The sequence below is a fragment of the Anomaloglossus baeobatrachus genome, chromosome 3 (assembly GCF_048569485.1).
Source record: "Anomaloglossus baeobatrachus isolate aAnoBae1 chromosome 3, aAnoBae1.hap1, whole genome shotgun sequence".
Lineage (NCBI taxonomy): Eukaryota > Metazoa > Chordata > Amphibia > Anura > Aromobatidae > Anomaloglossus > Anomaloglossus baeobatrachus.
The window spans coordinates 445779224-445799967 of record NC_134355.1 but is presented as its reverse complement, the minus strand read 5'-3'; the positions used below and the strand labels follow the sequence as shown (position 1 = coordinate 445799967).

General features: G+C 47.7%; 1 long non-coding RNA gene and 1 pseudogene across 1 annotated transcript in view; both read left to right on the top strand.

Annotated features, from left to right (window-relative positions):
* LOC142295411 (uncharacterized) overlaps positions 1-20513 on the top strand; it is a 77199-nt gene extending 56686 nt beyond the window's left edge. Inside the window, exon 3 of the long non-coding RNA XR_012751451.1 lies at positions 20431-20513. This is a non-coding gene — a long non-coding RNA (uncharacterized LOC142295411). The remainder of the gene's footprint in view (positions 1-20430) is intronic.
* Positions 14286-15198, top strand: LOC142295410 (coatomer subunit epsilon-like; annotated as a pseudogene).
* Positions 20514-20744: the final 231 nt, after the last annotated feature.

Here is a 20744-nt window from a genome sequence, read left to right as displayed (position 1 = left end):
TGGTCAACATGGGAAAGACAAAGAAGCATTCCAAGACCATCAGAGACAAGATCGTGGAGGGTCACAAGCCTGGCAAGGGGTACAAAACCCTTTCCAAGGAGTTGGGCCTACCTGTCTCCACTGTTGGGAGCATCATCCGGAAGTGGAAGGCTTATGGAACTACTGTTAGCCTTCCACGGCCTGGACAGCCTTTGAAAGTTTCCACCCGTGCCGAGGCCAGGCTAGTCCGAAGAGTCAAGGCTAACCCAAGGACAACAAGGAAGGAGCTCTGGGAAGATCTCATGGCAGTTGGGACATTGGTTTCAGTCAATACCATAAGTAACGTACTCCACCGCAATGGTCTCCGTACCAGACGAGCCCGTAAGGTACCTTTACTTTCAAAACGTCATGTCAAGGCTCGTCTATAGTTTGCTCATGATCACTTGGAGGACTCTGAGACAGACTGGTTCAAGGTTCTCTGGTCTGATGAGACCAAGATCGAGATCTTTGGTGCCAACCACACGCGTGACGTTTGGAGACTGGATGGCACTGCATACGACCCCAAGAATACCATCCCTACAGTCAAGCATGGTGGTGGCAGCATCATGCTGTGGGGCTGTTTCTCAGCCATGGGGCCTGGCCATCTGGTCCGCATCCATGGGAAGATGGATAGCACGGCCTACCTGGAGATTTTGGCCAAGAACCTCTGCTCCTCCATCAAGGATCTTAAGATGGGTCGTCATTTCATCTTCCAACAAGACAACGACCCAAAGCACACAGCCAAGAAAACCAAGGCCTGGTTCAAGAGGGAAAAAATCAAGGTGTTGCAGTGGCCTAGTCAGTCTCCTGACCTTAACCCATTTGAAAACTTGTGGAAGGAGCTCAAGATTAAAGTTCACATGAGACACCCAAAGAACCTAGATAACTTGGAGACGATCTGCATGGAGGAGTGGGCCAAGATAACTCCAGAGACCTGTGCCGGCCTGATCAGGTCTTATAAAAGACGATTATTAGCTGTAATTGCAAACAAGGGTTATTCTACAAAATATTAAACCTAGGGGTTGAATAATAATTGACCCACACTTTTATGTTGAAAATTTATTAAAATTTAACTGAGCAACATAACTTGTTGGTTTATAAACCTATAGAGAGTGAGTCAGAAATCCACCAAAAATTGAATGCAAAAATTGTAATTTATTAAATACATATTAATATAAACAACAACAACAACAAAAGGGTGCTCAAAGAGGAGTCCAAGATTAGGGGGACATGATAGCGCAGGACACATATATATATATCAGTAGGGTGGGTATAAAGTGCACATGCAAATAGCAGCAACAACATATAGCAGCAGGGTATATAGTAATTGTAATGAAGAAAGGTACTGCCAACCACCGCTGGAAGTAAAGTGCAAAAAGATAGAATTCAACCAAGAGCAAAGTTTGCATCATATGGTTGAAAACTTACCCATAGTTCCCTGTGTGTCCAGCGATAAGAGTCCCACCAAGACCCCTACGCGCGTTTCGCGTGGGCTTCTTCCGGGGGTAAATCCTGCTCTTGTTTGAAGTTTTTGCAGGCTCTAACTTATTTGCATCTTATCAAACCTGCTAAATCTGCAGGGGGTTGAATACTACTTGTAGGCACTGTATGTTCCCATCCTGGGCCCCTCCTGGTGTATATATCCCCCTCCTGGTGTATATATATCACCCTCCTGGTCACATTCTGGTATATATGTCGGCATCCTGATTTTTGTCCCTTTCCTTCCATATATGTCATCCTTCTTGTATATATGTCTCCTTCCTGGACCTCTCCTGGTATATTTATCTGCCACAAAAAGGGGAAAATAAAACCCCAAAACATTTTACTCACCCTCCCTGACTCCCACGTCGCACGGCGTCCTCTCTGAGCAGCGATGCATTTCAGCTGGATGAGTGCCCATTGATACACATCCAGCTTGAAGCAAGGCAGGGACTGGGGTCAGTGGGCCCCAACCACCCCCGTCGATCTTCAGCTCACGGAGTGACTACCTTTCCCCACCAGACTCTGCATCCATGCCACCTCCGCAGTTCTGCATTGCATGCAGCAATGTGATGAGGTCGCAGAGTGATGACATCATCACTCTACCGCACACTGGGCTGCAGGATGATGCGCCGGCGCCCTCTGCTGCTGTTATGACCAGGCTCCGGTGAAGAGGTGGGCCCCCCTCTTCACCTGGCCCCATACACTAGTCATGGTTGTCATATCCTGATGGCGGCCCTGATCACAGTACAAGGACCCGATGGGTCTGTGCACTGCATTGTATTTCAGCTGGATGTGCAACCTTGGATGCACATCCAGCTGAAGCAGGGGCTGGGGGGCCCTCTGCACCCGAGGGCCCGGTCGAGGTCACTGAGACTGCGATCGTTACGCTCATGCCTACATAGCTTTTTTGCAAACTACAAATGGGACTTCTTAAGGCTGGTTTTCAAAAATTGCTTTATTCTTGCCTCTTTTTTTCACCGTGTGTAGAATTATTAGGCAAGTTGTATTTTAGAGGATTTTTTTTTATTGATCAACAACTATGTTCTCAATCAACCCAAAAGACTCTTAAATATCAAAGCTTAATCTTTTTGAAAGTTGGAGTGTTTTTTTTTTTTAGATTTGGCTATCTTAGGAGGATATCTGTTTGTGCAGGTAACTATTACTGTGCAGAATTATTAGGCAACTTAATGAAAACCAAATATATTTCCATCTCACTTGTTTATTTTCACCAGGTAAACCAATATAACTGCACAAAATTTAGAAATAAACATTTCTAACATGCAAAAACAAAACCCCATAATATTAGTGACCAATTTAGCCACCTTTCTTTATGATGACACTCAACAGCCTACCATCCATAGATTCTGTCATTTGCTTGATCTGTTTACGATCAACATTGCATGCAGCAGCCACCATAGCCTCCCAGACACTGTTCCGAGAGGTGTACTGTTTTCTCTCCCTGTAGATATTACATTTTATGAGGGACCACAGGTTCTCTATGGGGCTCAGATCAGGTGAACAAGGGGGCCATGTCATTATTTTTTCATCTTTTAAGGGTGCTTTACACGCTGCGACATCGCTAGCGATCTCGTTAGCGATGTGACACGCCAGATCGCAGATGCGATCTGCCGAGATCGCACATGGGTTGTTTTTGTAGCGCCGGCCACATGTGCGATCTCGGCAGATCGCATCTGTGATCTGGCGTGTCACATTGCTAACGCGATCGCTAGCGGTGTCGCAGCATGTAAAGCACCCTTCAGACCTTTACTGGCCAGCCACGCTGTGGAGTAGTTGGATGCATGTGATGGAGCATTGTCCTGCATGAAAATCATGTTTTTCTTAAACGATACCGACTTCTTCCTGTACCACTGCTTGAAGGAGTTATCTTCCAGAAACTGGCAGTAGGTCTGGGAGTTGAGCTTCACTCCATCCTCAACCCGAAAAGGTCCCACAAGTTCATCTTTGATGATACCAGCCCATACCAGTACCCGATCTCCACCTTGCTGACGTCTGAGTTGGAGTGGAGCTCTCTGCCCTTTACTGATCCAGCCTTTGGCCCATTCATCTGGCCCATCAAGAGTCACTCTCATTTCATCAGTCCATGAAACCTTTGAAAAATCATTCTTAAGATATTTCTTGGCCCAGTTTTGAAGTTTTATCTTATGTTTCTTGTTCAAAGGTGGTCGCTTTTCCGTCTTCCTTACCTTGCCCATGTCCCTGAGTATGGCACACCTTGTGCTTTTTGATACTCCAGTAACGTTGCAGCTCTGAAATATAGCCAAACTGGTGGCAAATGGCATCTTGGCAGCTTCAGGCTTGATTTTCTTCAATTCATGGGCAGTTATTTTGCGCCTTTTTTGCCCAACACGCTTCTTGCAACTCTGTTGGCAATTTGCCTTTAAACGCTTGATTGTTCGGTGATCATGCTTCAAAAGTTTGGCAATTTCAATGTCATTACACCACACATAGGGAGCAGCCATAGTCTATATAAAAGAACCCAGACCCTCAGGGGCAGTTACCAGAGACCACATGACCCATGGTACCTGACAATTTTTGGCGTCACAAACAGCATCCTACTAAATTAAAGGTTCGCTAAGAACCCTAGACAGTTGTGACCGCAGAGCTTAATTATTGGACTGTTATATGTCTATGGCTGCAGTGAGGAAGATCATAGTGTCGCGGGCGGGGAGGATGCCGCCGCTGCGCGCTCGCTAACGCTCGGGTCCGGCGCTGCTGCGGCTGCTGCTCGGTGGCTCAAGCGGTGGGCCGGTCCGGGGACTCGAGCGACGCTCCTCGCCCGTGAGTGAAAAGGGTGGTTGGTTTGGGGGATTTAGTCTGTGACGCCACCCACGGGTTGTGGTGAAGATGGGCACCACCGCTGCTGGTGACGGGGATCCCGGGAGCAATGGTAGGGAGCAGCTTGGATGTTGTTTTCCCCCTCCGTGGGTAGGGGTCGATGATCCGGGGGCCCGGTGATGTGACGGGGAGGCTGGGTTGGTGAGGTGCAGGGTTGCAGGGACAGCGCGGCGCGGTGCCAGATGGCACGGGTGTACTCACTCAGTAAGAGATGCACAAAGTCCTCGGTAAACCAAACGGCTGGATGGACGGGTCCCGCAGCCGGCTGCAGTGTCTCTCCCCGGACAGGTGATGGCGGCTGTCTTTCCCTGCACCTTGATGTACTTAGTTGACTACTATGGATCCCCAACGGTAGTCTGCTCCCCGGTGTATGGATGCCGGAGGAGCCCGTTTGCCTGCAGGCGCTGGCCCTTGGGTCTCTAGCCTTAGGCGGTAGCTGTATAGCCTCCCGGTGTGGGCGGTTGCCTTCTATCGGGTCTTTGGTTGTTAGGAAACCCCTGGGGTTCCAGTCACATTCGGATTTGACTATTGTTGGCGGCTCCAAGCATGGACGGGGTCCGATGGCCCTGCCTGTGTGTACTGACTTCACTTCGCTCCCCGGTCGGTACCGGCGGGCCAACGCCTGACCCCGGTCCTACGGTTCCGCGTTGCTTCACTACTCCTGCAGACGGCCACCACCGTCTGCCAACCTTGCTGTCAGTGCCTGGGCCACAAACCCAGACACTCAAGTGCTTGCTCCTCTCACTTCAAACTCCTAAACTTTTCTGACACTTTTCCCGCCTCCAGGCCTGTGAACTCCTAGTGGGTGGGGCCAACCGCTTGGCTACGCCGCACCTGGTGTGGACATCAGACTCTGGAGGGAGGCAACAAGGGTTTTTGTTTGGCTGGTGTCACTGTCTAATGGGGGTGGGGGTGTTTGAGTGTTATCTGTGACGACCTGGCTAGTCCAGGGCGCCACATTCCCCCTTGGTGAAATGCAGACCGTCCGTGGGCTGCCCGTCCATCACCGGTTTTATTTTTTTTTTTCAAAACTGTAAAACGTAAATAACATGTAAACATTTCAAACATATAAGCATTTTTGTTAGGTCACTTAAACGTTGCACATATAAAAACATTTTTAATACTGACGGATGGACGGATGTCTTCCGCTCTCCCACCCAAGCAACCTAGCCCTGATGCTGCCCCTAAGACTGGCCTCTCACACTGCCATGGGCCCCACGATCAGTGGCTTGCTCCTGATCAGCTTGCGTGGGGGACGGGCCCAGCTGGAGTCCCTCCGTGCCAGCTACGACCGGCATCTTCAGTAATGAGGGACCCCGCTGTGACGTGGCCTGCTCTGCCGCTTGGCAGCTGTGTCCCCGCCGTGCTTCAGCTGAGGCCTGGTGTCTGGACTTCTGGGCAAGTGTCGCCTCCGTTGCGGCCGGACGGACTGACTGGGCCGTCGTCATCTCCGTCGTGGCCGGGATGGAAGCCAGGACGGGTGCCAGGGCGGTGACAAAGGTAAGGCCTGGGAGCCCCAGGTCTGGGCCCTCTCCCACAGACGCTGCGGGCTCCACTACTGGTGGCAGGGGTAACGGGTCGGTCGGGGTGTTGGCCGCGGGCATGGGCAGTGAGGGAGGTAGCATGGTGGACGGCAGCAGGCCGGGCCCCTCAGCCGTATCGACCGGTCCCTTGGGGACATAGGGGCGTGGGTCGCTTACCCGCTCCTCTGAGACCACCTCCACTTTGGATGCCCAAACGGTTGTGGCCAGGCCCTTCATCTCTGACGTCCACTTCACCAGCATGAAGTGGACTTGGGCCTGGAGCTCCTGGCGCATCTTGCGGCTGGATCCAGGAACGTGTCTCAGCAGAGTCCTGGCATCCCTGCACGCTGCAGCGCTAGTTACATGCCGCCGCGGCTGCGCCCGCCGCTCCTCCGACAGCTCCGTCGGGCGCAGACATCTTTTTCCCATCCCCCCTTGGTTCTCATCAGCACTTCCGTTTGTTGGGGGCGGTGCTTCGCTTTCGCGCCTTCCCTGCTCGGAGAAGACGCTCGAGCGGGAGATTTTCGCGCCAAGATGGTGGCGCTTCAAAATTTTCGGCCGGACACCGCTGGCGGAGATCACAAGGCGCACTTCTACTGGTAAGTAGATGGGTTCAATCCTGTTCGTGACGCCAAGTTGTCGCGGGCAGGGGGACGTCGCCGCTGCGCGCTCGCTAACGCTCGGGTCCAGCGCTGCTGCGGCTGTTGCTCGGTGGCTCAAGCGGTGGGCCGGATCCGGGGACTCGAGCAGCGCTCCTCGCCCGTGAGTGAAAAGGGTGGTTGGTTTGGGGGATTTAGTCCGTGACGCCACCCACGGGTCGTGGTGAAGATGGGCACCACCGCTGCTGGTGACGGGGATCCCGGGAGCGATGGTAGGGAGCAGCTGGGATGTTGTTTTCCCCCTCCGTGGGTAGGGGTCGGTGGTCCCGGGGCCCGGTGATGTGACGGGGAGGCTGAGTTGGTGAGGTGCAGGGTTGCAGGGACAGCGCGGCGCGGTGCCGGATGGCACGGGTGTACTCACTCAGTAAGAGATGCACAAAGTCCTCGGTAAACCAAACGGCTGGATGGACGGGTCCCGCAGCCGACTGCAGTGTCTCTCCCCGGACAGGTGATGGCGGCTGTCTTTCCCTGCATCTTGATGTACTTAGTTGACTACTATGGATCCCCAACAGTAGTCCGCTCCCCGGTGTATGGATGCCGGAGGAGCCCGTTTGCCCGCAGGCGCTGGCCCTAGGGTCTCTAGCCTTAGGCGGTAGCTGTATACCCTCACGGTGTGGGCGGTTGCCTTCTATCGGGTCTTTAGTTGTTAGGAAACCCCTGGCGTTCCGGTCACACTCGGATTTGACTATTGTCGGCGGCTCCAAGCCTGGTCGGGGTCCGATGGCCCTGCCTGTGTGTGCTGGCTTCACTTCACTCCCCGGTCGGTACCGGCGGGCCAACACCCGACCCCGGTCCTACGGTTCCGCGTTGCTTCACCACTCCTGCAGACGGCCACCACCGTCTGCCAACCTTGCTGTCAGTGCCTGGGCCACAAACCCAGACACTCAAGTGCTTGCTCCTCTCACTTCAAACTCCTAAACTGTTCTGACACTTTTCCCGCCTCCAGACCTGTGAACTCCTCGGTGGGTGGGGCTCCGCCCCACCTGGTGTGGACATCAGACTCTGGAAGGAGGCAACAAGGGTTCTTGTTTGGCTGGTGTCACTGTCTAATGGGGGTGGAGGTGTTTGAGTGTTATCTGTGACGACCTGGCTAGTCCAGGGCGCCACAATAGCACTGTAAACAAACCCCCACCTTTTTCAATCGTGCTGTAGACAATCGCAGCACAGTCACCAAAGATGATGAAATCTCACCTCCACTACAGTCGAGTCCAATGGAACTGTGCAAAGCAAGCACCACCGTTACCAACAGCTATTGGAATGCAGTGCAGCATCAGTGATTCCTGCAGCAAAAAAATGGGATCACAGCTGCAAATACAGGGACAGTATCCCTGGAAGAGGGTAAGCAAACATTACCAGCACCAACTTATAACAGACTGTATGAAATGTCTGAGAGAATGCAACATTCCAGACTGCGGTGGAGCTTCTAGCATAGCCGTGATGCTTCTAAATATGCCATATTATTTTGGAGCACCATGGCTCCCAAGCTATAAGGGGATGTTTGTGAACTAAGAAACTACAGAGAAAAGATGCAGGCTATGTTTAGGCTTTATCCAGTGTCCACAGAGCAGAAATTGGTAATATTTATTGGGCAATTGAGTGGAGCAGCTCTATGGGAGGTGAAGTCTTAGGCCCATTCTTAGAACTGTTTAACAAATTTTTGAGAGACTGAGTGCCACATTTGATAGCCAAATAGTCCCAGAATAAAAAATGTGGTAATTTCGCAGAAAACAGCAGCTTGCTCTTACCTTGCAAGAGGCACTGCATGCTATCCATCAGGTGGACCCATAGGGAGTGATAAATGAAAAATAAGAAATGAGCCTGTACGCCAGCATCATTCATCTTGATGTACCTATGTCAACTTACAGCAAGTAAATGTGTTGTTTTCTGCTGTTCCACTGGCTTCCCTGTTTTCTGGACTAATCAGAGTGCACCATGTTACACCACAGTGCCAGGGAACAGGGGTAAATTGAGTGCACCCTGGTGTCACAAGCTCTTTTCTTTTTATTTGCTTTCTTCTTTTTGTCACTGCTATGGTGGCGTGGTAACTACTGCAGGCCACATAGTCCGCGGTACATGACAATTGTATGAGGTGAAGGTTATTACTTCCTCTAAACTAAAACCATTTTGCCTGATATGCTACAGAGAAGCCTGTTTATGTACGTTTCATCTCCCAGGTAGTTGAGGTAAATAGCATAATCAATGCTCTACTAAATAGCATTATTTGTTAATCCAGCCATCAACATGGCCATCATGCTGTATGTATTAATGGACATAATAGAAATGATGCCTTACGATGTTTTTGTCAATGTAGCCTTTGGTTGAACTTTGTAATGCTGTGTTCTTTTGCAATGAAATGTTCACTACTGTTGTCGCCAAATAAACACAGCTCTTCTTTCCAGCTTGTAATGCAAACCAAGAACAAAGTCAAATTTTGGCTGATCGGATATCAAATTATTTTATATCATTTTTTTCATGTGTGCACTGGAGGTTCTGCTAAGAGGTTCTACTAAAAATACTTCCCAAAATCACACAAGATGCTACGTTGTATTCTCCAGTCAAATGATGGCCACAGTGATGGAATCCCGACTGATTCTATTGCATACAATAGTGTGCATGAGATGCTGCGTGCATGTTGTTCATGGAAATATGAATAATGTTTATAACATTCAGTACCAATTAGAGACCTGCAAATAATATGAAGCTTTTAAAGGGAACCAATCACCAGGATTTTCGTATATAACCTAAAGCCAGTGCTATACTGGCACTATCATGCTGAGTCTATACATACCTGTAGTGGTCAGCTCAGATGTTTTCATTTGAAATCCAAGAAAGTAAAGTTTATAAAATTGGCAGCTTCTTGAGTGACAGCAGCTGAGGATCAGATAATATCTGGGGGGGTATTCTTAGTTATCTCCTTCCCCTGTTAGATATAGCATAAGTATTATACAAATAGTTCACTTTTTCCCTTGCAGGACCTGTGTGAGGTCATACCTATGTGACCAGAAGGGGCGGTACCTCAGCCAACGGAAAAATGTAGCTTGGTGGTATCAGCTTTGTTGGCGCTTTCTGGTCACACGGGTATATGACCTCACAAAGGTCCTGCAAGTGAAAAGTGAATCATTCGTATAATACTTATGCTGATTCTAATTGGGGGAGGGGATAACTCTGAATACCTCTCCCCAGATATTATCTGATCCTGCTGTCACTCAAGAAGCTGCTGATTTTATAAACTTCACTTTCTTGGGTTTCAAAACCTATACATCCGAGCTGAGCACTACAGGTATGTATAGAATCGGCCTGATAGTGCCAGTGTAGCACTGGCTTTAGCTTATATAGGAAAATCTTGGTGATTGGTTCACTTTAAGATGAAGGTGGTGTCCTATGGTTATAGGAATTTTGGTAAAGAGCACAGTACTAAATTAAAGGTTTAAAAAAATCCATTTTCACATCCATTTTCATATCCACTTTTTTGTGGGAAAATTTGAGTTTAAGAGTGGATTACCTGTTGAAGACACTCATCTATTAGCCACAGTGAAGCATGGCTACAAAACGCATCTCAATCTATATTCCCAATACATTTATACATTACATGAAATTATCTTTAATTTCTGGCTGTCTAATACTTTATTTTCACTGTGCAGTTGCTGCAGGGAAATCTTGCTCTTGTGTTTCCTTAAGGTACCGTCACACTAAGCAACATCGCTAGCAACATCGCTGCTGAGGCACAACTTGCTAGCAATGTTGCTTAGTGTGACATCCAGCAACAACCTGGCCCCTGCTGTGAGGTCGCTGGTTGTTGCTGAATGTCCTGGACCATTGTTTAGTTGTTGCTCTCCCGCTGTGAAGCACACATCGCTGTGTGTGACAGCGACAGAGCAACAACTAAATGTGCAGGCAGCAGGAGCTGGCTTCTGCGGACGCTGGTAACCACGGTAAACAGCGGGTAACCAAGAAGCCCTTTCCTTGGTTACCCAATATTTACCTTCGTTACTAGCGTCCGCCGCTCTCACACTGTCAGTGCTGGTAATTAACCCGATGTGTACTGTGGCTAGGTGTGCAGGGAGCCAGCGCTAAGCGGTGTGCGCTGGTAACCAAGGTAAATATCGGGTTGGTTACCCAATATTTACCTTAGTTACCAAGCGCAGCATGCTTCCACGTGTAGCGATGCTCCAGCAATCCCTGCCAGGTCAGGTTGCTGGTGGGATCGCTGGAGCATCGCTTAGTGTGACATCTCACCAGTGACCTCCTAGCAACTTACCAGCGATCCCTATCAAGTTGTATCGTTGTTGGGATCGCTGGTAAGTTGTTTAGTGTGACTGGGCCTTTAGAGATTCTAGATGTTTGTTCAGGGTTACAATACAGGGACAGCTTTTGATTAGTCTATTGTCAGGGACCCTTCGAATGAAAAAGGAGTCCTAAGCAGAAAATTCTCTTACCCCCTTCCTGCTTCATGACATTATAGTTAGAGATGAGCGGACGGACCCGTAGAAGGTCGGGTTCTGTTGGTTCAGCTGAACTTTTTATAAAGTTCAGTTCTAGACCCGGACTTGACCCGAACTTCATTTGAAGTCACTGATTGACAGTTCAGGTCTCCGCTCACATGCAGCCAGCCATAAACAGAACACATCCAGGGGAGGGTGAATTTTTCCATTTTATTTTGTTTGCACACACTATATCTGATCATGGTGTTCTTTTCCCCAGTGCAAGCCATTCAAACACTGCAAGCGGTTTGCACTGGGCTAACCACTGTGCAAACCCGAGCACAGCGATGTTTGTGGACATGGTTTGCATTCATAAACCACCCGAACTCCAAAACCAAACTTTGTTTTCTTGGAAAAGTCTGAATTTGTACTGAACACTGAAGTTCAATTTCACTCATCTCTAATAGTAGTAAGTCTTGGAGTGAGTCAATGTGAATATAGCAGGCTGAGGAGCTGAACCTGCTTCATATAGGGTGGATCCCAGCTGTGTCATCACTAACAGTAGCATTTAATTGGAACAGTACTGATCGGACATGTATTCTGGCACCCATTGACTTTCCCTACAACCTCATTGTCAGTTGCTGATGGGTTGCCATGACAGCTGATGTTCTGTTGAAAAACCCTGGTAAAGTCAACTTAATGCTCCTGTGAAGTCTAGCCGTAGACTGGTGTTAATAGAACATCATTATTTGTAGTCAAAGTGAACTAATAAACTTCAATAAGGAGGTTTGTTCCAGACTGAACAAGGATGAAGCTGCTGATGTTCTCTATTTAGACTTTTCAAAGACATTCAATATGGTAGCACATAAAAGGTTGGAACATATAATAAGAACAATTTGACTAGAGGAAAATAATTGTAATTGAGTTAACAGCTGGCCCAGTGATAGGAAACAGATGTTAGTTGTTAATAGAACACACTCTGGTTTTGTAACAGTTAGTTAACAGTCTACCCCAGGGATCAGTATTGGGCTCTCTTCTTTTTAAGATATTTATTAATGACTTTGTGAAGGGCATACAAAGTAAAATTAAATTTTTCCAGGTGATACTATTCTCTCTAAGGTAAAAGACACATAAGAGGAAAATTTTAAATTACAGAGGGATTTATGTAAACTGGATGCTTGGGACGAGAAATGACAATTTAATTTTTACATACATAAATTCAAGGTCACTTACTGAGGAAATAAAATATAAAATTGTGTATTAAAAGTAAAATACTGGGTAAAACTGTTACTGAAAAATATTAAGGGTGGATGGCAATCTCAACTTTGACCGGTGCCAAGGAGCTGCTGCCAAGGCAAATAAAACCATACAATGAGTTATAACATGCATAGATGCTCATGACAATAACATATTTTGCCTCTATACAAGTCACTAGTGAAGTCATATCTAGAATACTGTGTACAACTTTGAACTCTAGTGTATAAGAAGCTCTTAGCTGAACTAGAGTTAAGGCCCAGTCAAACTAAACAACTTACCAGCGATCCCAACAACAATATAACCTGATAGGGATCGCTGGTAAGTTGCTAGGAGGTCGCTAGTGAGATGTCACACTAAGCGACGCTCCAGCGATCCCACCAGCAACCTAACCTGGCAGGGATCGCTGGAGCATCGCTACACGTGGAAGCATGCTGCGCTTGGTAACTAAGGTAAATATCGGGTAACCAACCCAATATTTACCTTGGTTACCAGCGCACACCGCTTAGCGCTGGTTCCCTGCACACCTAGCCACAGTACACATTGGGTTAATTACCCGATGTGTACTCTGCTACGTGTGCAGGCAGCAGGGAGCTGGCTTCTGCGGACGCTGGTAACCACGGTAAACATCGGGTAACCAAGAAGTCCTTCCCTTGGTTACCCGATATTTACCTTCGTTACCAGCGTTCGCCGCTTTCACACTGCCAGTGCCGGCTCCCTGTTCCCTGCACTCCTAGTCACAGTACACATCGGGTTAATTACCAGATGTGTACTCCGGCTACGTGTGCAGAGAGCAGGGAGCCGGCACTGACAGCTGAGAGCGGCGGACGCTGGTAACGAAGGTAAATATCGGGTAACCAAGGTAAGGGCTTCTTGGTTACCCGCTGTTTACCGTGGTTACCAGCGTCCGCAGAAGCCGGCTCCTGCTGCCTGCACATTTAGTTGTTGCTCTGTCGCTGTCACACACAGCAATGTGTGCTTCACAGCGGGAGAGCAACAACTAAAAAATGGTCCAGGACATCCAGCAACAACCAGCGACCTCACAGCAGGGGCCAGGTTGTTGCTGGATGTCACACTAAGCAACATCGCTAGCAAGTTGTGCCTCAGCAGCGATGTTGCTAGCGATGTTGCTTAGTGTGACAGTACCTTTAGTGCAGAAAAGAGTGACCAAGGTTACAGACTTGGAGTTACTTTGTTTTTTTATAAAATGAAGGCTTAGGGGCAATCTCATTAGAAAGTAAAAATATATGAAGGTACAGTACAGAGATCTTTCTAATGATTTTTTTCACCTGGGCCTGCAGTCATAGCAATGGGTCATTCCTTTTTTCTAGAGGAAAGAAGGTCTAATCATAATTCTTTTCTGTAAGAGCAGTGACATTATGGAACTCAATGCTACATCATAATGTAATTGTTGATTCACTACAAAAGTTCAAGTATGGGCTGGATGACATTTTTGCAAAATATAATACTGATTATGTGCACTAAATTCTGTGATGGGACATTTCTCCAAGGAACAAGTCTGATTGTCTTATATGGAGTTAGGAAGAATTTTTTCCCCTAATATAGGGCAAATAGCATGTGCTTCATGGGTTTTTTTCATTCTTCTGGATCTACATGTCTGGTTATAAGCAGAACTCCATGGACGTTTTTCACCTTAAAACTAACTTATATACTGCATTAAGTCTCCCTCTGTCCCCCTATATATGGTATGATGGCCCCTAAAATCTGATAATATAAAAAACAATACAGATTATACTCACATAATCCTTATGCCAGGCACCGTAGCCTCCAGCTCCTCTTCTAGCTTTTAAAGAGGCATCTCGTAAGCTGCATTCCTAAAGCGTTCTATGGTTTAGATGTTGGATAGAGATAGAACAGGGATCTTGTGGCTCACTGCTCTGAACTTTATCAGCCTAAAGTTGATGCTGACACAGTTCAATGTGGTGGTTGCAGGAGATCTGGGGCTCAGGGCAAGAAGTCCAGGGCTGGATCATGCTAGCAAAGCCCCTGGCTCACACCCCAATATTTAACCAACTTCAAGAATACTGCCAAGTGATGTGTTTGGTTTAGAAATGAATGCTCAGAAAGAGTTTGACGAACTATTCAATGTCAAAAAATAGTTGTATAGTGGCAGCTACCTACAGAGCATCAATGAGGTGCAGAAAGTGAAGACGTCCGGTCCAGAGAAAGAGGTGGAGAGAGATGTACAGTATGTTCCAGTATCGGGCACATATAGTACAGAGGAAGAATGGAGTTGTTTTGGTTTAAATTTGTCCTAATTCCAGTACCGAGCTGCAGATTGTTTGCATGTTTGCAGAGTATTTGTCCAATGACAGCCACAGGGATGCTATTGACTCTGAGTTTGATAAGATGATGGCTAAAACTATTGATGTCACCAATACAACTTTCCTGTTAATGGCAGCTGCAATACATTTTCATGATGGCAATGCTGATGCTGCTCTTCATCCTATTCACCAGGGAGACAGCCTGGAATGCAGTTATCCAGGTACCTCTAGAAATAGACAGACAATAGAACTCAAAAAGAACAAAAGAAGACGGTGGACATAGATGAGCACACAACACTGACACAGCTGTTTTAAACTATTTAATAAAAATTATATATTTTATTTTTGGTGTTTGCCTCATGCCAGTGGTCCATATCTAGACCTGAATTGGTGGTATTGTATCTTCCACGAGATGTCTGATGAATTCTTTTCCACTGTGTACTTGTTACATGGGACAGAGCAAGTGGGAGGAGGACGATGAAGGAGTCTTAAGCGAGACTTTAGACAAGGACAACAGCCACCCAGGAACACTGATTCATTTCATTGTATTAACTCAACACATAGCGATTTGTGACTTCTGGAGGTTTTCCTATCAGTCTCAGTTGAAGGATGATCATTGAAATCACCGTTTATCAGAGAATTTCAAGCAAAGGAGAATGAATTTGATTGCCTTGTGCTGCAGTACGCTCCCAGCGCATGACTTGGACCTGATTCATTTATATTTTGCTCGATGACCCAAGTTATAGCTTTTCAAGTGAAAATAAGTGTTTCAAGTCAGGCAGAATTCCAAGTCCAACAAGTGAAGTTAATGCAAGAGTGGGGAACGGGGAAAATTCCTGCACCCTGGCATCTGTATTGGAATGTAATATACTTGTTTAATGATTTTCTTGGATTGCCAGTTTTTCATGAGTGGAATATTCATTATGATATGTTCACATGTTCTCAACATAAGTTCATTATGTCTAATATGGACATTCTCACTAAAACAGTTAGGCTGGGTTCACACTAAGCGACAGCGACAACGACGTCGCTGTTATGTCACCATTTTCGGTGACGTAACAGCGACCTTGTAAGTCGCTGTTATGATCGCTGCTTAGCTGTCAAACACAGCGACGCAGCAGCGATCATAACGTCGCTACATGTGCAGAGAGCAGGGAGCCGCGCTTAGCGCTGGCTCCTTGCTCTCCTAGGTACAGTACACATCGGGTTAATTAACCCGATGTGTGCTGCAGCTACATGTCAGGCCTGAAACACACATCCGTGAAACACGTGCGTGTTTGGTCCGTTTCCGTGTATACTGGAGACACGGCCAAACGTGCACCAATGTTACTATATCTCTGCGGTTACAATTGCGTTTTTGGTTATGTCCGTGAGTCCGTCTCCGTGATGCGTTTTTTGGTCCATGTCTCACGCCAGCATGTCCGTTTTCTGCACGCAACACGCAGCGCGGACCCAATGAAAGTCAATGGGTCTGTGCGCACGTCCGAGTGACACGGACGCATATCTGTTTGCTCCCTGTACATTTTGTGCTTTTTTCATGTGATGTCGGTCTTTTTTCTTTTTCTGTTTCGTTCTCTCCCTCAGTCCGTCGGTCGGGCTCTATGTCTGTCGGTCGGTCTCTCTGTCTTATCTGTCCCTCTAGCTGTCTGTCGGTCAGTTCCCCCCCCTCTCTCATACTTACCGTTCCCCGATCTCCGGCGCGGTGCTGCACGGCTGTTATAAAAACTCCGGCGGCTTTTACTATTTTGAAAAAGCCGGCCGCCCATTAATCAATCTCGTATTCCCTGCTTTCCCCGCCCACCGGCGCCTGTGATTGGTTGCAGTCACACACGCCCACCTCGCTGAGTGACAGCTGTCTAACTGTACCCAATCACAGCAGCCGGTGGGCGTGTCTATACTGTGCAGTGAAATAAATAAATAAATAATTAAAAAAAATGGCGTGCGGTCCCCCCCTATTTTAATACCAGCCAGATAAAGCCATACGGCTGAAGGCTGGTATTCTCAGGATGGGGAGCCCCACGTTATGGGGAGCCCCCCAGCCTAACAATATCAGTCAGCAGCCGCCCAGAATTGCCGCATACATTAGATGCTACAGTTCTGGGGCTGTACCCGGCTCTTCCCGATTTACCCTGGTGCGTTGGCAAATCGGGGTAATAAGGAGTTATTGGCAGCCCATAGCTGCCAATAAGTCCTAGATTAATCATGTCAGGCGTCTATGAGACACCCTCCATGATTAATCTGTAAGTGACAGTTAAAAAACACACACACCCGAAAAATCCTTTATTAGAAATAAAAACCACAAACAAATTCCCTCATTACCAATTTATTAACCCCGACAAACCCTCCATGTCCGGCGTAATCCACGGACTCCAGCGTCGCTTCCAGCGCTGCTGCATGGAGGTAACAGGAGCTGCAGAATACACCGCCGCTCCGGTCACCTCCACGCAGCTAATGAGATGAGTAGCGCGATCAGCTGCTGTCACTGAGGTTACCCGCGGCCACCGTTGGATCCAGCCGTGGCCGCGGGTAACCTGACTGACAGCAGCTGATCGCGCTACTCACCTCATTAGCTGCGTGGAGGTGACCGGAGCGGCGGTGTATTCTGCAGCTCCTGTCACCTCCATGCAGCAGAGCTGGAAGCGGATCACACACACACCTCCATGGAATGGAGGGGAGGCGAATGCTAGATGATAAAACTGCACACAAGTGGCTTGCATAGAGCGCTGTTCACATGCAGATGGCACAGTCACAAACCCGCAGCCTATTAGGTGACGCCCTTCTATTAGATCAGGCGGACTGCCAAGCCGTACCCCACTGTGTATCATGCACGGACAGACACTCTACAATGCAAGGCCCAACAGAAAGGGGCCTGGCTGTATCCTGTACAAACAAAAAAATATGAGGTTTTTGTTGGTATTTATGGCCATAAAACGTAAGCCTACACCCTCGTCACGGGACCTCATGTCTGTAGGTCCCTACACTAAATATAAAAATAGCAACAAAAAGAGGACAATGTCTTCCAAAAATTAAGTATTACTCACAGCAAGTTGGGCTGCAGTGTGTACATCGCCCAGGCCAAAAGCTAATGCTCTACCAGGTCACAGCTAAACCCCCACTAATGTGGAAGCATCACAGGTGCAGGAGACGCAGATCACACACACACCTCCATGGAATGGAGGGGAAGCGAATGCTAGATGATAAAACTGCACACAAGTGGCTTGCATAGAGCGCTGTTCACATGCAGATGGCACAGTCACACATCCTGAGAATACCAGCCTTCAGCCGTATGGCTTTATCTGGCTGGTATTAAAATAGGGGGGGACCGCACGCCGTTTTTTTTAATTATTTATTTATTTATTTCACTGCACAGTATAGACACGCCCACCGGCTGCTGTGATTGGGTACAGTTAGACAGCTGTCACTCAGCGTGGTGGGCGTGTGTGACTGCAACCAATCACAGGCGCCGGTGGGCGGGGAAAGCAGGGAATACGAGATTGATTAATGAGCGGCCGGCTTTTTCAAAATAGTAAAAGCCGCCGGAGCAGTGTGAATGCCGTGCAGCGCCGTTGATCGGGGATCGGTGAGTATGAGAGAGGGGGGACACTTCAGTCACTCGGGGGATTAGCGGTCACCGGTGAATCCTTCACAGGTGACTGCTAATCAGTGCACGGCACAAAGACAGAGCCGCGGCATGACAATGAAGTCGGGTGAAGTTCACCCGAGTTCATTCTCATCCCGCTACTCTGTCTTCCGACATGTAGTAACGACATTTTGCATCACACACGTACATTTCACACGGACAACGCATACACATGTCAGTTATTTCACTCACGCACACACGGACATTCCACACGCACATACGGCTAGCATACGGGATACACACGCAGGCCACACATACCATAAAAACGGACCTAAAAAACGGAAAACGGACCCGAAAAACGGCCCGTTTTACACGGACGTGGTTTTCACGGATGTGTGGCGGAGCCCTCACAGGGCAGAGAGCAGGGAGCCGCGCTTAGCGCTGGCTCCTTGCTCTCCTAGGTACAGTACACAACGGGTTAATTAACCCGATGTGTGCTGCAGCTACATGTCACAGTGCAGAGAGCAGGGAGCCGCGCGCACTGCTTAGCGCTGGCTCCTTGCTCTCCTTGCTACAGTATACATCGGGTTAATTACCTGATGTGTACTGCAGCCACATGTGCAGACAGGAGGAGCCGGCACTGGCAGCAAGAGCGGAGGCTGGTAACTAAGGTAAATATCGGGTAACCAGGGAAAGGTCTTCCCTTGGTTACCCGATGTTTACGCTGGTTACAGCTTACGACAGCTGCCAGACGCCGGCTCCTGCTCCATGCTCGCTTCATTTCGTCGCTCTCTCGCTGTCACACACAGCGATGTGTGTGTCACAGCGGGAGAGTGACGACCAAAAAATGAAGCTGGACATTCAGCAACGACCGGCGACCTCACAGCAGGGGCCAGGTCGTTGCTGGATGTCACACACAGCGACAGCGACGGGACGTCGCTGCAACGTCACAGAAAATGGTGACGTAGCAGCGACGTCGTTGTCGTTGTCGCTGTGTGTGACACCAGCTTTATCTTCCAGAGGAAAACAAACTACTTATAATTAGTGATAGTGATGGGCAAACCTGCAGATATCCGTAATAAAAGGGTCCAACCGGATTTAAAAAAAAAAACCAAAACCTGATTTAAGACCAAAATTAACTTCTGGATATCTGCCCAGATGCCAATCCCCATATAAGTCTATCATGCTCTTTAAAATGGTGGTAGAGCAGGTGCATTATACTTAACAAAAAACTAAATAGTTTTCAAAGCCAGCTTACCCGTACACTCCTGTGTGTGGATTCCAGTATCAATCCAAAAGATAGTCCGCACGGAAAACCAGAGCAGGAGCCAGCCACGGGAAATCCAAATGAAAAAACTTTCAAACTCAGACCATGTAGAAGGCGCTTGTACGCCGAAATGCGTAGTCCAAGCAGGCTACCAATCCTAATCTCTTTCCTTCACCGCCCAGAAGTGTGGCTCCAATTTTATGGAAGTTTTTCAAAATAAAGATTTGCAAATGCAAAAATTTTTTTAATATATATCTGCATCCTCAAATTTGTCCGCTGGAGTTATAAAGTTTTTTCATTATACTTAACGAGTCACCTGTGCGACGGTAACACTCCTTCTGGGGCCGCTCCTTACCCTCATGCATATGCACTGCTTCCCCTACCCAACGGCAGTCCCAGCATCTGTGATTGGTTGTAGTCAGACCACGCCCCCACTCTGTGTGACAGCGTGTCTGACTGCTGTGATTCAATGAGGGTAATGAGTGGCCCCAGAATTAGTGTTACAACGGAGCAGGAGACTCGCTAGGTATAATGTTCCTTGTTATCCCAATTTTCTTTCTTTTCCCTGTATTTTTTTTTAATTATCCTGATGGACAGATCTGTATAGTTACCCAGATTTCCCTGAAAACTCCAGGCGCAGGGTCGGTGCACAGATATTAGGTATTCCGCGCGCATTCGGATTTTTACAGTCCAAGTTTGCCCTTCGTTTCTTATAATGATATCTGCACACCTTGATAAAAGTGTTGACTCCTTTAGGTGATAGGATCCCTCATTACACAAATACACATCACCTTATATGCTGCATCCAATAAGGATTCAAGTTTTGGCCTCCTTCACACATCTGTGTCCCTGGTACTTGTGTTGTCTGCTTTTACACATAGAGGGCAAAATAAGACCAGGCAGTAGCTACTGTTCCAGCCTATGTGGCTCATTCTCTGAACGTTCTCCAAACACTGGGTGACTGAGTTGGCCATGTGGATTACATCGGAGCTGCCTGGAAGTTCTTTTGGGAATAAATTGGAGAATTAGGGACTGTGTCCTGTTTGTACAAGTATTTCTTTAATTCTCTCTTTTATGTCTTTCAGGTTTGCTTTTGTGGACTACTTTGCATTCCAAGGATTACATCGGAACTTCATGACTTTTTTTCAATAAACTGGTGAATGAAGATTAGAGTCGAGGGGTGTTTTTTAAAATAAAATATGTTTATGTGTTTTTTTCTTTTTACATCCACTGGGTTAGTAATGGCGGTGTCTGATAGCTAATTTCAACCCCACAAGTATTATCTGTCATGAGGTGTGATGAGGTAACTTGGCATAGGGGCACTTACACTGGTGCTGGGGCTAAGGGGCCCTAGTTGTCCCTGTTCCCAAAGATATATCTAATGGTGACGATGTTTGGG